Genomic DNA, 18,273 nt, shown 5'->3' on the forward strand with positions numbered 1-18,273 from the left:
ACTTTTCTTGCAGTATCTTCATCTGGCCTCAGTATTAGTGTGATGTCATACTCATAGAATGAAATAAGTAGCATTGTCTCCTCTTCAAATTTTTGGGATAGTTTGAGCAGGATTGGTATTAATTCTAGGAATTATTGGTTGAATTCACCTGTGAAACCACCTGGTCCTGGACTTTTCTCTGTTGGGAGATTCTTGAGGACTGATTCAATCTCTTAACTTGTAATTGGTCTGTTGAGGTCCTCCATTTCTTCTAGTCAGTGAACGTTGTTCGTGCATTATAGGAACGTGTCCATTTCATCTAGCTTGCCAAATTTCTTGGCATACAGTTATTCCTAGTATCCTCTTATGAGCCTTTCTATTTCTGTGAGATCAGCAGTAATGTTCCTCTATCATTTCTGATTTTATTTATTTGTGTCTCCTTTTTTGTCAGTCTAGCTAAGAGTTTGTCAATTTTATTGGTATTTTTAAAGAACAAATTTTTGGTTTTGTTCATTCTCTCTATTGATTTTTTATTCTCAATTTCATTTATTTCTACTCTAATATTTGTTAATTCTTTCTGTTTGCTTTGGAATAGTTTGCTGTTCTTTATCTAGTTTGTGAAGGTATGCACTTAGGTCTTTGATTTTAGCTCTTTCTTTCTTTTTAAATGAGTATTTAGGGATATAAATTTCCCTCTCAGAACTGCCTTCACTGCATCCCATAAGTTTTGATGTTGCATTCTAGTTCTCATTCATCTCAAGATAATGATTTCCCTTGCAATTTCTTCTTTGCCTCACTGCTTGTTTAATAGTGTGTTTATTTAAATTCTATATATTTGGGGATTTTTCAGTTCTCTGTCTGCTATTGATTTCCACCTTCATTCTATTGTGGTTAGAGAAGATGCTTTGTATAATTTCAATCTTTTAAAATTTATTGAGACTTATTTTGTGACCTAATATGTGGCCTATCCTGGAAAATGATCCATGGGTACTTGAGAAGAGTGTATTTCCTGCTTTTTGGGGGTACAGTGTCCTGTACATGTCTGTTAGCTCTAGTTCATTTATCATATTCTTCAAATTCTGTTTCCTTATTGATCCTCCATCCAGTTAATCTATTGATGAGAATGGTGTGTAAAGTCTCCGACTATTAATGTAGAGATGTCTATTTCTCCTTTCAGTTTTGCCAATATTTGCCTCATGTATTTTGAGAAACCCTGGTTAGGTGTGTAAATATTTATGAGTGTTATTTCTTCTTGGTGGATTGTTCATTTTATTAATATGTAGTGTCTTTCTTTGTCTCTTATAACAGTTTTGTATTTAAAGTCTATTTTGCCCCATATTGATATAGCTTCCCAAGCTCTTTTTTGATTATTGTTTGTGTGGAATATCTTTTTCCAACCTTTCACCTTCAAAATATTTGTGGTCTTGGGTCTATGGTGAGTCTCTTGTAGGCAACATATATATTGATCATACTATTTTATCCATTCTGCCAATCTTCAATGTAATTACTACAAAGGTAGTTTTTACTTCAATTATTTTACCATTTATTTTTATATGTCGTATCTTATTTTTACCTCTCTTTTTACCACTTTAGTTACCATTACTGATAATCTTCATTTCTATACTCTCATCCATGCTTCTCTTTTCTTTTCCTTTCAGCTGAGAAATCTCTTTAGTATTTCTTGTAAGGCTGGTCCCTTGTTGATGAACTCTCTCAATTTCTTTTTACTTGTGTATATTTTTAAAGTCTTCCTCATTTTTGAAGGCTGTTTTGCCAGATAAAGAATTCTTGGATGGCAGTTTTTCTCTTTCATAACCTTAAATATGCCATACCACTGCCTTCTCACATCCATGGGTTCTGTTGAGAATCTACACTTAATCTTATTGCTATTCCTTTGTACATGACGAATTGCTTTTTTCTTGATGCTTTCAGGATGCTCTCTTTATCTTTAACAATTGACATTCTGATTAGTATGTGTCGCAGAGTGGTTCTTTTAGGATTTATTTTGTTTGGAGTATGTTTCACTTTTCGGACATGTATACTTGTCTTTCATTAGACAATTTAGGAAATTTGGGGCCATTATTTCCTCAAATATGCTTTCTTTCCCTTTTCCCTTTCCTTCACCATCTGGAACACCCATGTCACATATGTTTGTGTACTTCATGCTGTCACTCAAATCCTTGAGACACTGTTCATTTTTTTCTATTCCTTTATCTGTTCTTGTGACTGCATTATTTGAATTGTCTTGCTTCTCATTTGCTGATTCTTTCTCCCACCTGTTAAAATCTGCGGCTGTATGCCTCTAGTGTATTCTAAATCTCTGCTATTGTGCCTTTCATTCTCATAATTTATGTTTCTTTTTATACTTTTCAATTTTCTTCATGCCCACACATTGTCTTCTTAATATCCTTTATCTTTTTATGCATGTGTCTTTCATCTTGAATTGATTTAGGAGATTTGTTTGAACTTCCTAAATTAGTTGTTCCAATTTCTGTGTCTCCTTTGAAGATTTAATTTCTTCCCTTGAGCCATATCTTCCTGTTTACAAGTGTTAAAAGTATTACCTGTAATTTTTCGCTGATGCCTAGGCATCTGATTATCTTGACAGGTTAACTCTGAAGGTCATTTTCTCCTTTTGTCTAGGGTTTTATTGCTGATTGACTTTGTGTTAAGCCTCTTCTTTGATGCTTGGTACAACTTCTCTAGACCTTTAGCATAGCTTGTGTCAACTAATTAGATTTTCTCAACTCTTCTTTTTCCCTGACTTGTTTTCACTACCCTCTTAACCTGCTTTTACAGGAAACATTTCTCTAAATTATCAGCATGCAACAACTCATATAGGAGTCTACTTCTGAGGAACCCAACAAGCAGATTTACCTTTTGGATACTTTACATTGTGTGTGTTTTCTATGACTACATTATTAACATATTACTTATTTTATTATTTTCTTTTTCCACTATTTTCAGGAATTTACTCTATTTTACCTTATTTTTTTTTACATTAGATGGTTAGCACCTTACTTTTCAGCACTCCTCCTATAATCATTTAATGCTAAAAATTTCACTTTAAGAGTTGCCTAGGGGACTTCTGGAGAAGATGGCGGCTTAGTAAGACGCGCGGATCTTAGTTTCTCCTCCAGGACAGCTACTAGGGGAGTAGAAACGATACAGAACAGTTCCCAAAGCCATGACAGAGATAAAAAAGACAGCGTACCCCATCCTGGAACGGCTGGCTGGCTGAGAGAACCCACTCCGGTGAGATCGCCGAGGGGCGCGGGCTTCACCGGGCGGGGCGGCAAGCGGCCGGAGTCACTCCCTTCCCCCTTCCGGGGACGGCTGGGAGAATTGGACAGGCGGTCCCCTCAAACTGCGGTGGCTGGCACCCACACAACGCACGGCCCCCCGGACCAACTGAGAGAATCGGATCGGAAATCCCCAGGCCGCGGAGAACGGTGACGGGGGGGGGGCCGTTCCAAACCCGTGACTCCCCGGGAACGTGCACTCTTCCGGGCGGGCCGCTGCCGCTGGCGCCCTCCCACCACACTTGTCGCCCCGGGCCGACTAGGAAATTCGGATGGGCGCTTTCCCGGACGGCGGCGGCCAGCGACCCTCCCCGCATTCGGACTCCGGGCCGGCTCGCACTCTTCCAAGCCGCTTCGGCGAGCGAACCTCCCGGACTGCGAGAGTTTTCCAAAGTTAAGGACCCACAGCACCTTTTACTGGTGGGACCCGCAGACAAACGTGTGCCACGAGCGCCACCTACTGGGCAGGATAAGAAAAACAGAACCCAGAGATTTCACAGAAAAATCTTCCAAACTTTTCGATCCAACACCCAGGGAAATCTGTCTAAATGCGCAGACACCAGCAGAAGATAACGGATCACGCTCAAAAAATTGAAAATATGGCCCAGTCAAAGGAACAAACCAATAGTTCAAATGAGATACAGGAGCTGAGACAACTAATGCTGAATATACGAACAGAAATGGAAAACCTCTTCAAAAACGAAATCGATAAATTGAGGGAGGACATGAAGAAGACATGGGCTGAACATAAAGAAGAAACAGAAAAACTGAAAAAACAAATCACAGAACTTATGGAAGTGAAGGACAAAGTAGAAAAGATAGAAAAAACAATGGATACCTACAATGATAGATTCAAAGAGACAGAAGATAGAATTAGTGATTTGGAGGATAGAACATCTGAATTCCAAAAGCAAACAGAAACTACTGGGAAAAGAATGGAAAAATTTGAACAGGGTATCAGGGAACTCAAGGACAATATGAAGCGCACAAATATACGTGTTGTGGGTGTCCCAGAAGGAGAAGAGAAGGGAAAAGGAGGAGAAAAACTAATGGAAGAAATCATCACTGAAAATTTCCCAACTCTTATGAAAGACCTAAAATTACAGATCCAAGAAGTGCAGCGCACCCAATAGAGAATAGACCCAAATAGGCGTTCTCCAAGACACTTACTAGTTAGAATGTCAGAGGTCAAAGAGAAAGAGAGGATCTTGAAAGCAACAAGAGAAAAACAATCCGTCACATACAAGGGAAACCCAATAAGACTATGTGTAGATTTCTCAGCAGAAACCATGGAAGCTAGAAGACAGTGGGATGATATATTTAAATTACTAAAAGAGAAAAACTGCCAACCAAGACTCCTATATCCAGCAAAATTGTCCTTCAAAAATGAGGGAGAAATTAAAACATTCTCAGACAAAAAGTCACTGAGAGAATTTGTGACCAAGAGACCAGCTCTGCAAGAAATACTAAAGGGAGCACTAGAGTCAGAAATGAAAAGACAGAAGAGAGAGGTATGGAGAAGAGTGTAGAAAGAAGGAAAGTCAGATATGATATATGTAATACAAAAGGCAAAATGGTAGAGGAAAATATTATCCAAACAGTAATAACACTAAATGTTAATGGACTGAATTCCCCAATCAAAAGACATAGATTGGCAGAATGAATTAAAAAACAGGATCCTTCTATATGCTGTCTACAGCAAACACATCTTAGACCCAAAGATAAACATAGTTTGAAAGTGAAAGGTTGGGAAAAGATATTTCATGCAAATAACAACCAGAAAAGAGCAGGAGTGGCTATACTAATATCCAACAAGTTAGACTTCAAATGTAAAACAGTTAAAAGAGACAAAGAAGGACACTATCTACTAATAAAAGGAACAATTAAACAAGAAGACATAACAATCATAAATATTTATGCACCGAACCAGAATGCCCCAAAATTCGTGAGGAATACACTGCAAACACTGAAAAGGGAAATAGACACAAATACCATAATAGTTGGAGACTTCAATTCCCCACTCTCATCAATGGACAGAACATCTAGACAGAGGATCAATAAAGAAATAGAGAATCTGAATATTACTATAAAGGAGCTAGACTTAACAGACATTTATAGGACATTACATCCCACAACAGCAGGATACACCTTTTTCTCAAGTGCTCATGGATCATTCTCAAAGATAGACCATATGCTGGGTCACAAAGCAAGTCTTAACAAATTTAAAAAGATTGAAATCATACACAACACTTTCTCGGATCATAAAGGAATGATGTTGGAAATCAATAATAGGCGGAGTGCCAGAAAATTCACAAATACGTGGAGGCTCAACAACACACTCTTAAACAACGAGTGGGTCAAAGAAGAAATTGCAAGAGAAATTAGTAAATACCTCGAGGTGAATGAAAATGAAAACACAACATATCAAAACTTATGGGATGCAGCAAAGGCAGTGCTAAGAGGGAAATTTATTGCCCTAAATGCCTATATCAGAAAAGAAGAAAAGGCAAAAATGCAGGAATTAACTGTTCACTTGGAAGAACTGGAGAAAGAACAGCAAACTAATCCCAAAGCAAGCAAAAGGAAAGAAGTAACAAAGATCAGAGCAGAAATAAATGAAATTGAAAACATGAAAACAATAGAGAAAATCAATAAGACCAGAAGTTGGTTCTATGAGAAAATCAATAAGATTGATGGGCCCTTATCAAGATTGACAAAAAGAAGAAGAGAGAGGAGTCAAATAAATAAGATCAGAAATGGAAGAGGAGACATAACTACTGACCTCACAGAAATAAAGGAGGTAATAACAGGATACTATGAACATTTTACGCTAATAAATACAACAATTTAGATGAAATGGACGGGTTCCTGGAAAGACATGAACAACCAACTTTGACTCAAGAAGAAATAGATGACCTCAACAAACCAATCACAAGTAAAGAAATTGAATTAGTCATTCAAAAGCTTCCTAAAAAGAAAAGTCCAGGACCAGATGGCTTCACATGTGAATTCTACCAAACATTCCAGAAAGAATTAGTACCAACTCTCCTCAAACTCTTCAAAAAAATCAAAGTGGAGGGAAAACTACCTAATTCATTCTATAAAGCCAACCTCACCCTCATACCAAAACCAGGCAAAGATACTACAAAAAAAGAAAACTACAGACCAATCTCTCTAATGAATATAGATGCAAAAATCCTCAATAAAATTCTAGCAAATCGTATCCAACAACACATTAAAAGAATTATACATCATGACCAAGTAGGATTCATCCCAGGTATGCAAGGATGGTTCAACATAAGAAAATCAATTAATGTAATACACCATATCAACAAATCAAAGCAGAAAAATCACATGATCATCTCAATTGATGCAGAGAAGGCATTTGACAAGATTCAACATCCTTTCCTGTTGAAAACACTTCAAAAGATAGGAATACAAGGGAACTTCCTTAAAATGATAGAGGGAATATATGAAAAGCCCACAGCTAATATCATCCTCAATGGGGAAAAATTGAAAACTTTCCCCCTAAGATCAAGAACAAGACAAGGATGTCCACTATCACCACTGTTATTCAACATTGTGTTGGAGGTTCTAGCCAGAGCAATTAGACAAGAAAAAGAAATGCAAGGCATCAAAATTGGAAAGGAAGAAGTAAAACTATCACTGTTTGCAGACGATATGATACTATACGTCGAAAACCCGGAAAAATCCACAACAAAACTACTAGAGCTAATAAATGAGTACAGCAAAGTAGCAAGTTACAAGATCAACATTCAAAAATCTGTAGCATTTCTATACACTAGTAATGAACAAGCTGAGGGGGAAATCAAGAAATGAATCCCATTTACAATTGCAACTAAAAGAATAAAATACCTAGGAATAAATTTAACTAAAGAGACAAAAAACCTATATAAAGAAAACTACAAAAAACTGTTAAAAGAAATCACAGAAGACCTAAATAGATGGAAGGGCATACCGTGTTCATGGATTGGAAGACTAAATATAGTTAAGATGTCAATCCTACCTAAATTGATTTACAGATTCAATGCAATACCAATCAAAATCCCAACAACTTATTTTTCAGAAATAGAAAAACCAATAAGCAAATTTATCTGGAAGGGCAGGGTGCCCCGAATTGCTAAAAACATCTTGAGGAAAAAAAACGAAGCTGGAGGTCTCGCGCTGCCTGACTTTAAGGCATATTATGAAAGCACAGTGGTCAAAACAGCATGGTATTGGCATAAAGATAGATATATCGACCAATGGAATCGAATAGAGTGCTCAGATATAGACCTTCTCATCTATGGACATTTGATCTTTGATAAGGCAGTCAAGCCAACTCACCTGGGACAGAACAGTCTCTTCGATAAATGGTGCCTAGAGAACTGGATATCCATATGCAAAAGAATGAAAGAAGACCCATGTCTCACACCCTATACAAAAGTTAACTCAAAATGGATCAAAGATCTAAACATTAGGTCTAAGACCATAAAACAGTTAGAGGAAAATGTAGGGAGATATCTTATGAATCTTACAACTGGAGGCGGTTTTATGGACCTTAAACCTAAAGCAAGAACACTGAAGAAGGAAATCAATAAATGGGAGCTCCTCAAAATTAAACACTTTTGTGCATCAAAGAACTTCATCAAGAAAGTAGAAAGACAGCTTACACAATGGGAGAAAATATTTGGAAATGACATATCAGATAAAGGTCTAGTATCCAGAATTTATAAAGAGATTGTTCAACTCAACAACAAAAAGACAGCCAACCCAATTGCAAAATGGGAAAAACACTTGTACAGACACCTATCAGAAGAGGAAATACAAATGGCCAAAAGGCACATGAAGAGATGCTCAATGTCCCTGGCCATTAGAGAAATGCAAATCAAAACCACAATGAGATATCATCTCACACCCACCAGAATGGCCATTATCAACAAAACAGAAAATGACAAGTGCTGGAGAGGATGCGGAGAAAGAGGCACACTTATCCACTGTTGGTGGGAATGTCAAATGGTGCAACCACTGTGGAAGGCAGTTTGGCGGTTCCTCAAAAAGCTGAATATAGAATTGCCATACGACCCAGCAATACCATTGCTGGGAATCTACTCAAAGCACTTAAGGGCAAAGACACAAACGGACATTTGCACACCAATGTTTATAGCAGCGTTATTTACAATTGCAAAGAGATGGAAACAGCCAAAATCTCCATGAACAGAAGAGTGGCTAAACAAACTGTGGTATATACATACGATGGAATATTATGCAGCTTTAAGACAGGATAAACTTATGAAGCATGTAATAACATGGATGGACCTAGAGAACATTATGCTGAGTGAGTCTAGCCAAAAACTAAAGGACAAATACTGTATGGTCCCACTGATGTGAACGGACATTCGAGAATAAATTTGGAATATGTCATTGGTAACAGAGTCCAGCAGGAGGTAGAAACAGGGTAAGATAATGGTCAATTGGAGTTGAAGGGATACAGATGGTGTAACAGGACTAGATACAAAAACTCAAAAATGGACAGCACAATAATACCTAATTGTAAAGCAATCATGTTAAAACACTGAATGAAGCTGCATCTGAGCTATAGGTTTTTGTTTTGTTTTGTTTTGTTTTGTTTTTACTATTATTACTTTTATTTTTTTCTCTATATTAACATTCTATATCTTTTTCGGTTGTGTTGCTAGTTCTTCTAAACCGATGCAAATGTACTAAGAAACGATGATCATGCATCTATGTGATGATGTTAAGAATTACTGATTGCATATGTAGAATGGTATGACTTCTAAATGTTGGGTTAATTTCTTTTTTTCCGTTAATTAAAAAAAAAAAAAAGAGAAGGGGTAATTGGAGCTGAAGGGATACAGACTGTGCAACAGGACTGGATATAAAAACTCAGAAATGGACAGCACAATACTACCTAATTGTAATGCAATTATGTTAAAACATTGAATGAAGCTGCATGTGAGGTATAGGTTTTTTTTTTCTTCTCTCTATTATCGTTTTAATTCTTATTCTGTTGTCTTTTTATTTCTTTTTCTAAATCAATGCAAACGTACTAAGAAAAGATGAATATGCAACTATGTGATGATATTAAGAATTACTGATTGTACATGTAGAATGGAATGATTTCTAAATGTTTTGTTAATTTTTTTAATTAATAAAAAAAAATTTCACTTTAAGTACCTCTTTAGCTACATCCCTCAAGCTTTAATATGGTATATTTTCATAATTTTTAAAGTAAAACTATTTCCTAATTTTCACTATTATTTGCTCTTTGCAGTAATCCTTAATGCTAATCACTGATGTGTTCAGTTCTCCTTCTGATCAGGATCCTACCCTTTTGAAGTCAGCCATTGCAATGAATGTACTTTGGCCAATAGATTATGAGTGGAAGTGTTGTATATCACTGTCTCAGTTTGCCAGAGCTACTCTGAAAACTACCACACACTGGAAAGCTTAATAACAGGAATTTATTGTCTCATGTTCTTAAGAACCAGACATCCAAAATCAGGGCATCAGTACGATCATGATTTCTCCCCTAAGTCTATAACATTCTCATGCTGGCTTGCTGCAATCTTTGGAGTGCCTTGGCTTTCATCTCTGTTTCATGTCACATGATGATCTCTCTCTCTCCTTGTGTCTGCATTATCAGTTTCTGCTAACTTCTGGCTACTTCCTGTGTGGCCTTCTCTGACTAACTGTTTCTGAATTTCTTCTGCTTATAAAGGACTTCAGAAATAGAGATTAAGGCTCAGTTTGATTCAGTTTGGTCAAACATACATAGGATCTTAGAAGACGCTATTCACAAATGAGTCCACACCTTAGTTGATAGTATATCTTCAAAAGGTCCTATTTACAAATGGGTTCACAACACACAGGAAAATGGGTTAAAATTAAGAACATGTCTTTTGGGCTATGTGCATGGTCCTATAACTTCCTGCCTTACTACCCCAGTTGAGAAATTAACAAAACGTGATCTGAGGCCTGTGATTTCTCAAGCAATAATATCCCTGAGCACCTGACAGAAGCAACCACTCTGACAAAAAGACAAAATGCATTATTAGGGATGAAGAGGGTCACCTCCTGGTCTGAAATAAACAATTCTTTAATTGCATCTAATTAATGACATGGTCTTAAATGTATTTAATATATAAAAATTCAATCGAGTTATTAAATACAACTGTAAAAATCAGGGTGCATGGGTGGTTTAGTGGGTGTGTATAACTCAATATATCCCAGTCAATTTGGGGCAGAAAACTTCAAGTCACATCTCCTTTCTTTCACCACTGCATTGGCAGTATGCCAGGTGATAGAGGCTCTGTCAGCCTGGGCCTCAGCGTACAGAAAATATGGAACGCAGCTCCCTGTTAACTTACCATTAAAAATGTACCATCAGGGGGAAATAATCCTTCACTGTTTTAGGATATTAAGATATTTTATGTCTGTACATTACTGCAGCATAACTTACCCTATTCTGGCTGTTGCATTGTTTTAGAAGCATTTTTCCTTCTCTCTTTCTAATTTCAAAATGTATAGGGAAATTTCAGTATTTTCTTTTATTTTCAAGTTTTTATAACATTGTGGTCAGAGAGCATGTTCTTCATGTTACTGATTCTTTGATATTTGATGAGATTTCCTTTGTGACCTGGCAAGTAGTCAATTGTTGGGTACAAGGTTTCATATTTGATCAAACTTGCTAATTGGATTGTTTAAATCTTCAATATTATTATAATTTTGACCCCTTAAGCTATCTGTTACTGAGAGATGTGCTTTTTATAAATCTACTATGTATAGATTTTTTGGGGGGAGGGGTGCTGCACGGTTTGGAAATTGAACCCAGGTCTCCCGCATGGAAGGCAAGCATTCAACCACTGAACCACCCATGGACCCTGATTTTTACAGTTGTATTTAATAACTCAATTGAACTTTTATATAGTAAATACATTTAAGGCCGTGTCATTAATTAGATGCAATTAATGAATTGTTTATTTCAGACCAGAAGGTGACCCTCTTCATCTCTAATAATGCATTTGTCTTTTTGTCAGAGTGGTTGCTTCTGTCAGGTGCTCAGGGATATTATTGCTTGAGAAATCACTGGCCTCATCACATTTTGTTAATTTCTCAACTGGGGTAGTGAGGCAGGCAGTTACAGGCCTGCCTGTAACCCAAATTCATATCCCAAACTTATGTCAGAGAGACCTATTTTCTTTGTCATCTTCCTGTACTGGTAGGTAGATATTTTTTTCTACTTTACCCTAAGTGAGGTCATAGTTCTTTGATGGTTCCAGCTTTATAAAGGGGTTTCAGTTCCAACTCTTCATCTCAGGTGGACTCGAGGCTCATCTCTCATCCCCATGAGTAGTCATAGCATCAGCTCATCCTCTTCTTTGCTTTTCATGGCCTTCTTTTTCCCCTGCTCCTCCTCCTCCTCCTCCTTCTCTTCTTTCTCCTCCTGCTCCTTCTCCTCTCCTCCTTCTTCTTCCACCTTCACGATATCTACTTAGTCTTTTCAATTCTTCTCTTATTACATGGCAAGAGGATATTGTGCAAATACAGATTTCTGAAGGACATCTGCTGACTATGCTGCAAGAGCCAGCTCAGGGAATACCTCTGCCATGAGGCTTTAATGGATGCCTGTAGGCTGGTTAGGTGTCCTTCCTCAGGTCCCTGCTGTAAGCACACTGGACCACAATTATTTATGAATCTCTTCTGCTTGACTCTGACCTTCATGATGGTAGAGAGTGTCTTGTTGTTCTTCATATCTCTTGCACACAGCCCAGATCCTGGCACAGTGGGAACATTTGCCAAATGAATGAATGGATAAATGAATGAATAGAAAATGTCTTTCATGCATAACAGGGCTTAAGCTAAATATATTTTGAAGGATGGAGATTGTGTTTGCTTGAAATTCTTATGTACCCCCCAGAAAAGCCATGCTATTTTAATCCAATCTTGTGAATGCATACATTTTATGGGTGGGATCTTTTGGTTAGGCTGTTTCTGTGAAGATGTGACCCAGCCCATTCAAGGTGGGTCTTAATCCACTTACTGGAGTCTTTTAAGAGAGGGACATTTTGGCAAGGACAGACATTAAGAGATGCTTGGAGACAGACAGAAGCTCAGAGAGGAGGCCGCTGGTACCAGGAGTTGAAATCAATGAAACCCGGATGCAAAGGGGTAGCAGATATCACCATGTGTCTTTCCATGTAACAGAGAAACCCCAGACATGATCGACTTTTCTTGAGTGAAAGTACCCTCTTGTTGATGCCTTAATTTGGACATTTTCATGGCCTTAGAACTGTAAAATTTGTAACCTAATAAACTCCTTTTGTAAAAGCCAATCAATTTCTGGTATACTGCATTCTGGCAGCATTAGCCAACCTAAACAGAGATGTTTATTTATTTTTCTTAAAAAGTATTAATGTATCCTGAAAACATGGAACAATCTCTCTGAAAGTTCATATTTTTCTGATTGATGCATATATTTGTTTCAAAATTGCTAAGGTAACACAGGAAAAGTAAGAACACGTTACAGTTCAATGACCTTATGCAGCTCAGTGTTTTCCTGGGCTTTGAGAGTTCTGTTACCTCACAGCTCCAATCTAACTGCATGTCTTCCATCCAGTTTTGAGGAACATTCTATGTTGTCTTTTGCCCAAGCACTGCTCTCTCCTCTTGTGACAGTGTGACAACCAGATGTTGCTCCCCGCTGTGGTTGGCCACTCTGGGAAACCCTATGAATTTTCGCAAACTGATGCATTTATCATGAAAGTGGAATTTTGGCATTTTTTTATTTCATTTGCTCCAAAAGACTTTCATGAAAATGTCCTATAAAAAAGAAATATAGCAAATCCAGACACAGCTACAGTGCATCTACCCGGCTTGCCCAAGGCCAACACTGAGGGAAATTTCATTTCCCCTTCATTAACAGTGATGAACCATCTTGCTCTCTCAGAAATAGCATAGAGATCTCTCAGTCACCTGGCTTCTATTAAACTATGCCATGCTTCATGTGCCAAAGAGTTGTTGGAATTGTTCCTTTCCTGAGAAAAGAAAACCACATACACTCAGGAACATATTTCTTTTTAATTGGCCCCAGATGGGATTTGTTAGTATCCCTCCTCCCATTCCATAATAATTCCTTGTAATTAAATAACAAATACTTGTTATTCTTGTGCTTGCAGAAGCCAGAAGTTCTCAGCACAGAAGAGTGGAAGAAGTGAGAGCTGACAGTTTAGAGATAAGCAAGGTGGTTTGGTGAGGTAGGAAGGTTATGTTCAAGGTGAACACATCAGGTCTTGTCTGAGGAATCTCACTGATAAGCTACTGCTCTATTGGTTGATCAAAGAAAAGAAGACTGCCTGGTTAAGAGCATGGGCTTCAGTCATAGAGACCTTGGTTTGAACTTTGTCTCTCCAATGTAATAGCTATGCAGTACTAGACATACTACTTAACCTCTCTGAAGATCAGCTTGCTCATTGGTAAAATGAGAATAATAATTCCCACATCATGGGGTTGTTGTGAACATTAAAATGAGATGTCTCTTAAGCCCTTAGCACCATGCCTGGTTCAAAATAAGTAGTTATAATTAGTAATCACACACAGCAAGAGCTATTATTATTATTATTGTTCAAAAAAAATAGAGCTAGTACCATATAATGAGGAAGATGTCTGATGTGAAGTTGTATTAAGCAGATTTGAGAGAATCAAACAGAGGACATATAAATTTTGATGAGGAAAGACGTCATAAATGGTCTAAAGCTTAGAAGGATAGGCAATATTGAGAGGGGAAAGTCTTGGAAAACCAGGCCATCCATGGAGCATAAAATAGGGAGGGTAGAAAGTTACATATAGGGGATAGGAGAAGAGAACTAAAGCCCAACTTTGCCAATTTAAAAATTTTAATATAGGTGAGAACTAAAGAAAAAAAGTATTTTGTTAATTGGAGCCATTTCTAAGATTCCTATCCAATGATCTAGTTATGTGAAAATCCATGAGTAATCATGAATCCTCATCCTGCATTTCATTTAAAGCTTAAGTCAGACTGAATTTAAGAAAGCAATGCAGGAAATCCTATGCCCTTGTAACGAAGCAGGGTAAAGTCCTTATGACCAACAACTTCCCTACTTCACGTTGGCTCATGCATTTCTGGCAAACGTAGCTCTGGATCTTAGCCCTGGTTTATCCCCAAGACAGGAGTTGAAGGTTATTTTGCCCTGTGAGGAATTTTCAGAGGCACAGAGAGCCCCCAAGTCCTGAACCTGAAAAGACAGTTACTTAATAAAATGCATTAGTTGTCTATATTCTATACAAAACAATGAAATTGTCCCCAGTGACTAAAATTGGGCTAATGGACAAAAGCCACAGAAGAAAACTCTTGGTCCAGTGTGATGAAAGTCTGTCCAACAGTCAGAGCTTTGCTAAGGATAGAATGTAAAGTAGTGAGATCCTTATCACCAAAAAGGGTTTCAAGCAGAGACTGGCTTGCAGCAATTCAAATATTAAAGAGGAAATTGGGCTCAAAGACTTTAAAGATCATGTGCAACCTTGTCACTTCATAAGATAGAAGATATGATTTCCAACTATGATGAATTGACAGTTTAACCAAGAAAACAGAAATTATCAAAATAGCAGATCCAAAGCAACATATAATGAACCGACTTATTGGTCTAAAAATTCAGTAAAGCAATTCTAAAAAGCAGTTCTCCTCACAATATTTAAGAATAGCCTGGAATTTTTCCAGATCTAAAAGAGTTTCATTTCAGAGAAATGATTGACCTGCTTTCCTGGTGGCAAGGATAAAGATGAAGAACATAGAGGACTGAAAGACAGAGAAATTGGTACACAGACTCTAATCCAGTCCCAACCAGGTTCCTACTTAAATGGAGTGCAGTTGCCAACAGCAACAGCCAAAAAACAACTTGAGACAGTGGCTTTGCCATGAGATAAGAAAAAGCAGGTCTGCTTGAATTCTGTTTTATGTGTGTGTGCACACTAAAGGTCTATTCTCAATACTTTTGCTTGCAATAAATTAGAATTCAGAGTTATGGCTTACCAAACTGAACTGTTGACTCAGAAGATAGAATATGTGACCTTATGATTTTCCATGGACTTTGAAATCATTACTTATTCTTCATGTCTGACAGTGTCTGAGGATCACATTAGAAAAGGTATTCCTCATCCTACTTGTGGCAGCTTGAAACAGGAAATAGAGATAAAAATGAACTAAGGCTTTTCTCTCAGCTAGGTCCAAGGACCAGCAGTTAGGGCATCACCTGGGAGTTTCTTAGAAATACAAAGTATTTGCCCCTCCTACTCCTAGCCACACCCCCAAGAACTACTGAGTGAGAATCTGCATTTTAACAGGGTCCCCTGGTGATTCGTCTATACATTAAAATTTGAGAAGCTTTGAACTGGGCAGCAGGGAGTCTATTGCTCAGTTTCTGACTTCACTACCTGAAAGCTTTAAGAAGAAACAGCAGCTTCTGGAAAACAAAGAGAGGAGAAAATTATCTGGATTGTGATCATTAATGAAATCAGCAATGGAGCTTGTTTGCATTGTTTTGGAAAATATCCCATTACTAGTATGGGACAGCCATACTTAAAGTGGGCTGGCAGAGGCTCCATCTTGCTATGACTTGAATCAGGTGAATAGGCCTGGTTAGTTATTAGACTCAGGGGAAGGGAGAGGAAAGTCTTATACAAGTGCCTCTACAAGGAAAGGCAGCTGTTTCTCATAAACTGCAGTGAAGGAACCTAGCAGGGCTTCATCCTTTATAACCTGCAATCTTCCGTCTCTCTGTCAGCATATTTGAAGAAATGCCTTCCTGTAGAGGTGCGGGGGTCGGGGGTTGGCATCTGAGACACCAATAACCCAGTAATGGGGTGGGGGTGGGGTGCTTTTTGAGCATCCAGGTGTGAAAAATACACAAAACAAAACTTTCCTAGATAACTTCTTCAATTAAAAAAAGACCACTGATTGCAGGAAGTACCATTTAATTTAGTAATAGCTTTTTCGGGGGGTGAGGGTGTAACTGAAAAATCAGGATTTAAGGGATAATTTTGATTATTGAATCATTTTATAGATATCTTTTTTGCTTTCTAGTATATTGGAATAGAAATCTCTAAATTGTAATCCAGCTGCCTTGATCTCTGATAATGATTGTATAGCCCTTATCTTCTGCCCCTGTAATTAATTGTACAAACATTGTTACTAACCTTCATTTTTACCCAATTATCCAGTTTTTCAACTCTAGAGTCTTGTAATCACTAAAGACAGCCCTTAATGTTTATTAATGAAGGGTTTTGGGTGAGCCCAGAACTAACCCACCCAAATCTAAAGTTATCTTGATAACTGAGACTGGATCTAACCAAAGTGGTCCCACCTGACATGTTCAGTAGCTTAGACTTTAATCTACAAGTCACCTATACCTCATTCCGCCATTTTCTTTCATACAGTCTATGACTAAGCATGTACTCGATCTGCACATGCTTAATAATCAGATCACCTCTAATTATATCATCTGGGGCCACTGTGCTCATTATCCTAAACCCTGCTATTTTTTCTCTAATAAAACTCTCTGAATTACTGCAGTTCCAGGAGACAGAGTTTGGGCCACTAGGCCATCTGCTCTCCTATTATGCACCTAGTAAGAAACTATCCCTTTGAAACCCATGTCTCAGAAATTGGTTATTGAGTGCATCGGGCAAAAGAATATACGGTCTTTGTCAAGTAACAGGGGAATGTCAACACTTCTTTAAATAAGACATACACGTCCTTATTTTTTTTTAAAGTAAGAATGAGGACAGTGGGTTTGTGGGAGTATCATAGAATCAAGGAAATTTGGCAGAACAGTACTTGACAATTGAATTGGCCAGTTTTGACAATGGGTCTTAGCATTTATATTGCTCTCTGAAACTGTAGGCAGAAAAATCATGTTCATTGTTTTCTGAAGGCATGTTTTGCTGCAGGACTTAAACACAAGCTGGAGGGCTCCAGTAGAGAGAAATATCAAGATTCCATCTTGTCCAAATAAATTTTGGTTGAAAATCTAATATATCTGAGAGTTTGTGCTCCTGCAAAACTTTGCCTTTCAGGATCTAGGACCTGTGTTTGGTCACTTGGTATTCAAGCTTCATAACAAAAGACCATTTAACCTTCTGTGTATTTGCGCGGGGTGGGGAGGATGGGGCTATAGGTCAAAATTAGAGAAAGAAACTGAGGCCTGCAAAAGGGACAAAAATTGTCCCTTCAAACACATCATGAGTCAGTGAAACTCTGATCCTCTAACCTGCAAGTGCAGCGTGTCTTTCCATTTATCATTCCTCCTCCTGCAAACCATTCTGGGGTACTCTGGAGTAAGGATCAGGCTCTTTTAAATGAATCAGATTCTTCCCTTCGTAGCCCTAGAATGAAAAAAGGGCACCGGTTAAGAACTGCAGAGCATGCTGTTAGGAAATCCAAAGCAGGAATCCTAAGTGCATACCAAAGTTAGACAATGTGTTTCCTCACCCTGCCTGTGTATAAAAAAATCCTCTAACAACATTGCCACGTGCCATAGAATTGACAATGGATTGTTTTTAATAACACAAAAGTAATTTCTTCCTTATGTCCTCCTGGAAAGTTTTATTTTCTCAATTAATATATATAATTGATTATACATAATACTAGGATTTTCCACAAATTGAATTTACCATAAAGAAAATGAAAAGGAAATATCCCATGGATTCACGGGTGGAAAATTTGTCATAAGAAACCATGGATGGCCGTAACTCTTTTTTGAGCCTTTATCTGAATAAAAAACAAAGAAAAACTAAGTGGATGTTCGTGAAATGCAACAGTTTTTTTGTTTTGTTTTGTTTGTTTGTTTGGTTTCAAAGAAGTAAATCCTCCTAGAGGTCTTGAGGTAGTGCAACTATCACTGGCTTATCTTTCCCTTGAATCCTAAAGCTCCATCTAGTGACCAAGAACGCACAC

At 37.7% G+C, this 18,273-nt stretch overlaps 1 long non-coding RNA gene across 2 annotated transcripts in view; it reads right to left on the reverse strand.

Moving 5' to 3' along the window:
* LOC143643710 (uncharacterized) overlaps positions 1-17,832 on the reverse strand; it is a 97,246-nt gene extending 79,414 nt beyond the window's left edge. Inside the window, exon 1 of one of the 2 annotated variants that reach the window (XR_013156339.1) lies at positions 17,588-17,832. This is a non-coding gene — a long non-coding RNA (uncharacterized LOC143643710). Of the gene's footprint in view, positions 1-15,351; positions 15,464-17,587 lie in introns of those variants that run through there. The other variant, XR_013156340.1, reaches the window with a different exon arrangement.
* Between the last annotated feature and the right edge of the window lie 441 nt (positions 17,833-18,273).

This window comes from Tamandua tetradactyla, chromosome 8 (assembly GCF_023851605.1).
Source record: "Tamandua tetradactyla isolate mTamTet1 chromosome 8, mTamTet1.pri, whole genome shotgun sequence".
NCBI lineage: Eukaryota > Metazoa > Chordata > Mammalia > Pilosa > Myrmecophagidae > Tamandua > Tamandua tetradactyla.